The following is a 5,520-nucleotide window of genomic DNA, read 5'->3' on the forward strand; positions in this document are numbered from 1 at the left end:
AAAGAGCTCGGCGATATCGTTGGTTTCTTTGTGCAGGGGCAGGCAGTGCTGTTGAATAGAAGGAACAGAGGCTTCAGGCCAGACAGACTTGGATGAAATCCCAGCCTTATAAGCTGAGCGACCACGAGAAAGTCTCTTAACCTCTCTGAGCCTGTCTCTATCACCTGTGGATGGTGATTCCTGTGTGACTGTGTGGGAGGGGAATTGGGTCAGTCAAGCATGTTCAGTTCCTGGAACATGGCGCCTGCTCCAGCCATAACCATTATTATCTCTTCTTATTGGAAAGAATTGTTTCAGGATGGAAATTGGCCTCGGTAGGAGGATTCAAGCACTAATAAAACCAGCTTGCTTGGCACAAAATGTTAGGAAATGGAATGGAATGTCCTGATGAATTTCTGGTTAGTAGAGGATTAAACTGGAGAAATCTTTTACAAACCCCACTGGGGAAAACTTTAAAAGGTTGATGCGGCTTCAAGGTGCTGAAGTTCACAAAACCAAAACCAAACCAAAGCCAAACAAAAAGCAACCCTATAAATACCAGAAGTTAGACAGTCTGGGCTTTAGTGAAATGACACCCTAAAGTCACTGTAAAAACTGGAAGTCATCGGACAGTGATGACCGCAGAATATATAGAGCTTGGATTGAGTATTTGCTAATTCTAGGACACGCCCACTGAACTTTGTTCTTTTGTTTTTGAGTGGTTTTTAGAAATCTTATTCCTGATACGAGTTTTTCTGCTCATAATTTATTGGGTCTAAGAGAGACCTTAGCGTCCTCTGTGTTGTCCCCTTCTCCCAAGCACTGTCTCTGGGGCAGTTTTCATGTTTTTTCCACCAGCTGTGATATTTGTGATATGCACTCCTGTGAGCCAAAGAAATAGGCCATATTCAGAAGCAAGTGAGCATTTAAGTATTGGCAAATTTCTTCCAGTTTTTCAGAAATGAGCCAGAAGCTCCAATCTGTATTTATTTTTCAAAGGAGAGCAAATGGCCAAAGAGATGTCAGGCCCTCGCCCTGCCCCAGCCTGCTTGGAGCAGCCAATTAAACATGCATTAGCTTTGGAAGGCTTCTCAAAGCCCTATAGATTGCACTTGAAATCTTTGTTTAGTCTTTCAGGAACACTGTCACATGGATGATTTATCAAAGAAAGTTGTTTATCTGGCAGTAAAATAAACTCCAGGCCTGTTCAGACGAAGATTTCCCGTGAATTTCTACCAAGGTAAACACCGGTAACTGGCAGATTGCAAATTCTGTGTGAAAGCCAGACGCATACAATAAATATTTGAGCTACAGATTTGCTGTGTCAGAGGCCCGGCCTGTCACCAGCACTGTCACTCCCGCCGTGCCCCGGAGGACCTGGCCCTGCAGCCGGGCCGGTGGGCTGCCAGGCCCAAGGACTGGCAGGGCCCCTGTGTGCCGGAGCTGCCCCTGCTGCGTGGGCCTCCCTGGGCTCGAGTGCCACCTAGTGTGGCACCGGGAACTTCCTGGTTCAGAGGGGGCAAGCCTCAGTCCGGCTTCCCTCTGCGTCACACCGACAGCCGTCCAAAAGTGGCCACCTTAGTTTTCTTTGCAAATAGACATTTGTTGAACCAAATTGGCAGGAGGCTGGGGCGTGTTGAATGATTTGGGAGCTGGGGCCAGGGCATGGTGGTCGGGGATGAAATCACCTTGAAGATTCTGCTGAGCTTGAAGGATGGGGGCAGAGGGCTGAGATGCTTTCCCAGGGTCTCTGGCTCTGCTCGTTGGGGGTTGTGAGAGCTCCATTTAGGAATAAAGGGGGAAGATCCAGCCCTGTTAGGGCGGCACAGGCACGTGTGCCCAGGACCTGTCTGAGGGAGGGAGGGAATGAACGGATGAATGGTGATGATGGAATGAGGGGAAACGGAGCCTTCTAGGCCTTTCTGAGGGAGATAGTGCAGCGGCTATTTATAGTGACTTTTCAGGGAGGGGCTGCTGAGTTATATACTGCTTGTTCTCAGACAGCCCTGGAGTCTGGAGCTTCTGGATCCCCCTGGTCTTGGGGTCCTCATGGAAGGCTGAGTTTGAAGGTGTTTGTGGGTACCACCTCTTATTTAGGCACCATCCTGGGTCCTGCTCATCCTGATTTCCTTGGTGGGTCAGGGAGGGGAAGCAAGGACCCTAGAAGAGATGATGTCACCTGCGAGGGCTTTGGGGGTTGGGGTCAGGGCTCACGTTTGAGGATTGAGAGGAAACGGTGTTGGTCTTTCACGGCTGCAGGAGCCGTGGGTGTGTAAGGCCCGGCCGTCCTGACAGCTCCTTAGGGATTTATGTGCAGGTAATGGATGCTTACTGGCCTGCGGGTATTGAGGGGAATAAAGGAGTATTTCTTTAGGGCAGGAATTAAGGGAAATCCTTTACAACAGATTCTGAAAGGATGTCTGTGAGTTGGAAAGAGATGCCAAAATAGTACTTTGGCAGAGGGGAAAAATTAGGAACCAGCTTCCCTAAACGATGCTCTCTCTCATTCAGGCAGGATAACCAAGAGGGATTTTCTTCCGTCAGCATTTTCCCTGGGACGTTTCCTTCTGGGAGTTCCTCAGACGAGTTCTCTGCTCTTTGTGAGCCCTTTGAAAATGAGTTCACACTGGTGTGTCTTTCACTGCAAATCCAACTGGCTTCTGGAGACGGCTTTAGGGCTGAAGGAAGTCCCTACCTCCGTGGCTATGGCTGCAGAGCTAGAATTGGGGCCTGGAATAAGCACGTGAAACCCTTCAGGCTCCACTGGAGCCTCTTGGACCCAGGTCTGTGTCTGTGGCAGGGACGGCCTGTGTTCCTTCCTGTGGTCTCAGCTCCGCATCAGGTCCTGAACAGATCTGAGGGCCTGGAGGATGAGGCAGGCCGGAGCCAGGCTTGTCAGTCCCTGTTCTCTTCCTTTAGTGCCGGATTCCAGCTCTCAGGCCTGTAGGAGGGCAGGGTCTCCCGCGGGGGTTGGGTACATCCAGGGCAGCTCCCTAGAGGAGATGAAGGTTAATGGAGAAATTCAAGGAAGGCATCCTGGTGTCAGGAGGTGAGGGCTGGGAAAGGAGTTAAGACTCAAAACAAATAGTACTTAAAAAAAATTTTTTTAAATTTATTTTATTGACGTATAGTTGATTTACAATGTTGTGTTAATTTCTGCTGGACAGCAAAGTGACTCAGTTGTACGTATATATACGTTCTTTTTCATATTCCTTTCCATTATGGTTTATCACAGGATATTGAATACAGTTCCCTGTGCTATACAGTAGGACCTTGTTGTCCATCCATTCTCTGTATAATAGTTTGCATCTGCTAATCCCAAACTCCCACTCCATCCCTCCCCCACCCCCTCCCCCTTGGCAACCGCAAGTCTGTTCTCTGTGTCTGTGAGTCTGTTTCTGTTTCATGGATACGTTCATTTGTGTCATATTTTAGGTTCCACGTATAAGCGAGATCATATGGTATCAAATAATACTTCTTAAGTTGACAAAACCTGATTCAGGTAAATCAGCACAGGTAGAGAAGATCATCTGTTGGTTCTGGCAGCTGACTCGGTGTCCTGTTAGGACTCGCTTCAGCTGAAACTCAGGGACTCAAGGGCTGAGTTGAGGTGTGAGGAAGGAGGTGGTCTTTCTTTTTTTTTTTTCTTGCGTTATGCGGGCCTCTCACTGTTGTGGCCTCTCCCATTTGTGGAGCACAGGCTCCGGACGCGCAGGCTCAGCGGCCATGGCTCACGGGCCCAGCCGCTCCGCGGCATGTGGGATCCTCCCGAAACGGGGCACGAACCCGCGTCTCCTGCATCGGCAGGCGGACTCTCAAGCACTGCGCCACCAGGGAAGCCCAGGAGGTGGTCTTTCTGATTCCAGGTTCCCCGCTGGTAGGATGCTGGGGCCCCAGAGGGAGCAACAGCTGGAGTGAGCAGGTGTGTTACAGGGGTGACCCAACCAGCATGGCTGTGGGTCCGAGTCAGGGATCCTGCCAGCGGGGCATGGCTGCAGGGGGAGTGTGGCAGTCTGCCCTGGGCGACTGAGCCTACGAAGACAGCCTCTAACTTCATGTCAACTACAGCGGCTTCCACGAAAGGGAGGGGGCTGACTAGAGAGAGTCATGGCCTGGCCTTTGTTCTGAGACGCAGAGGCTCAGATGCCCACAGCGTGCCAGGTGCCAGCTAGCACCCAGCCTCTAGGGTGACAGCTCCTTTACTCTTGGCATGCATTCGTTTGAAAACAGGCATATGATGTGTGTGTGTGTTTTCTTTTGAAAAGTCTAACAATCGCAGAAGGTGGGCAGTCTTGCACAGATTCGATCCTACAGACGATTGTTGGGCTTCTGCTGAGAACACGGCCCTGCTTATACTTTAAGCTACGTATGCTGACTTTGGGATCGACAGACATCCAGAGGCAGGAGTGTTTGTATTGTTTCTTCCCAGAGCCTGGGAGGAGGGGAGTCCGCACAGTCAAAGCCAAAGAGAGCGGCTATCTCCTCTCTGCAGGTGCTCTGCCCTTGGTGAGGAAGGTCAGACCTCAGGCAGAAGATAGCTTTTACCTGTGCACATCAGGGGAGCTTGGTAGTGGGGGCAGTTGCGTCCATCCTTTTGTGTGCAGCCTTTCAAATTGCATTCTCAGTGAGAAGGCCTGCACTGAGCTGCCTTGAGGGGGCGAGTGGCCCACGTTATCAGGCCTCCATCCAAACGTGGTGGAGGCGGAGGCGGGGGTGGTGTGTTCGGGGGGCGGGGTGTCTCTAGGTGACCTCATAGGAGGACCAGGGCACCTCACCCTCCCTCTTCCTGGAGCCAGCTTGAGGCCAAAGCTTCATCTGGGGGCTTCCCCATGGGGCTTCTGTTCTGCCTCTCGGGACCTGGCACCCGCCAGTTCTGTGCCAGTCCATATGGTGTTCCCTGCCCTTGAGAGGGAAGTGAGTGGTTGACCCAGTCCCGCATTTGCGTTAGAGATGTCATAAATGCCGGCGGAATTGAAGGCTGTATCACGTGCAGACTCAGGAGCAGTGAGTGCGCACGACAGCGGTCGTGCAGGATGACCGGGGTGTGCTTCCTACCTTCAGAAGGCTTACGGTCTAGAGGAGTCAGAGGGGAGAAAACAGGCAAGTATAAGATCACGTCATCAATGCTGAAATCCCTGTAACAGGTAAGCACTGGGGCCATGGGAGCACAGGAGAGGGAGCAGGTCTTCCTGGGGAGGGGTCGGGACAGCTCCAGAGAGTAGGCGCCTTGTGCTGTCCACTGAAGGACTGGTTGGAGTTTCTCACCAAAAAGGTGGACATAGGAAGAATATTCTAAGTGACCAGGACACATAGGCATGACGTCATCTGTTTATGGGGGAGTGGTGATTCTCTTTGTGGACGGCTTATAAGGCGTATGGGGGCGGGTATCTAGAAATGAGATTGACAGCGTAGGCAAACTCAGCTCAGGGCCTTGAATGCCATGCTGAAGAAAGGAACATTTGTCTTGTTGGCAATGAGGGGCGTCAGGAGCCTATTTTAAAGTGAAGGGCTTGGGTGGAGAGCGGAGAGAGGAGGGGGAGG

The 5,520-nt window shown here is 51.3% G+C and overlaps 1 protein-coding gene across 1 annotated transcript in view; it reads left to right on the forward strand.

Moving 5' to 3' along the window:
- The window catches only part of SFRP1 (secreted frizzled related protein 1), a 42,036-nt gene that overhangs the window by 14,010 nt on the left and 22,506 nt on the right, over positions 1 to 5,520 (forward strand). The gene's annotated exons all lie outside the window — the stretch shown is intronic.

This window comes from Lipotes vexillifer, unplaced genomic scaffold (assembly GCF_000442215.2).
Source record: "Lipotes vexillifer unplaced genomic scaffold, Lipotes_vexillifer_v1.1 scaffold414, whole genome shotgun sequence".
Taxonomy (NCBI): domain Eukaryota; kingdom Metazoa; phylum Chordata; class Mammalia; order Artiodactyla; family Lipotidae; genus Lipotes; species Lipotes vexillifer.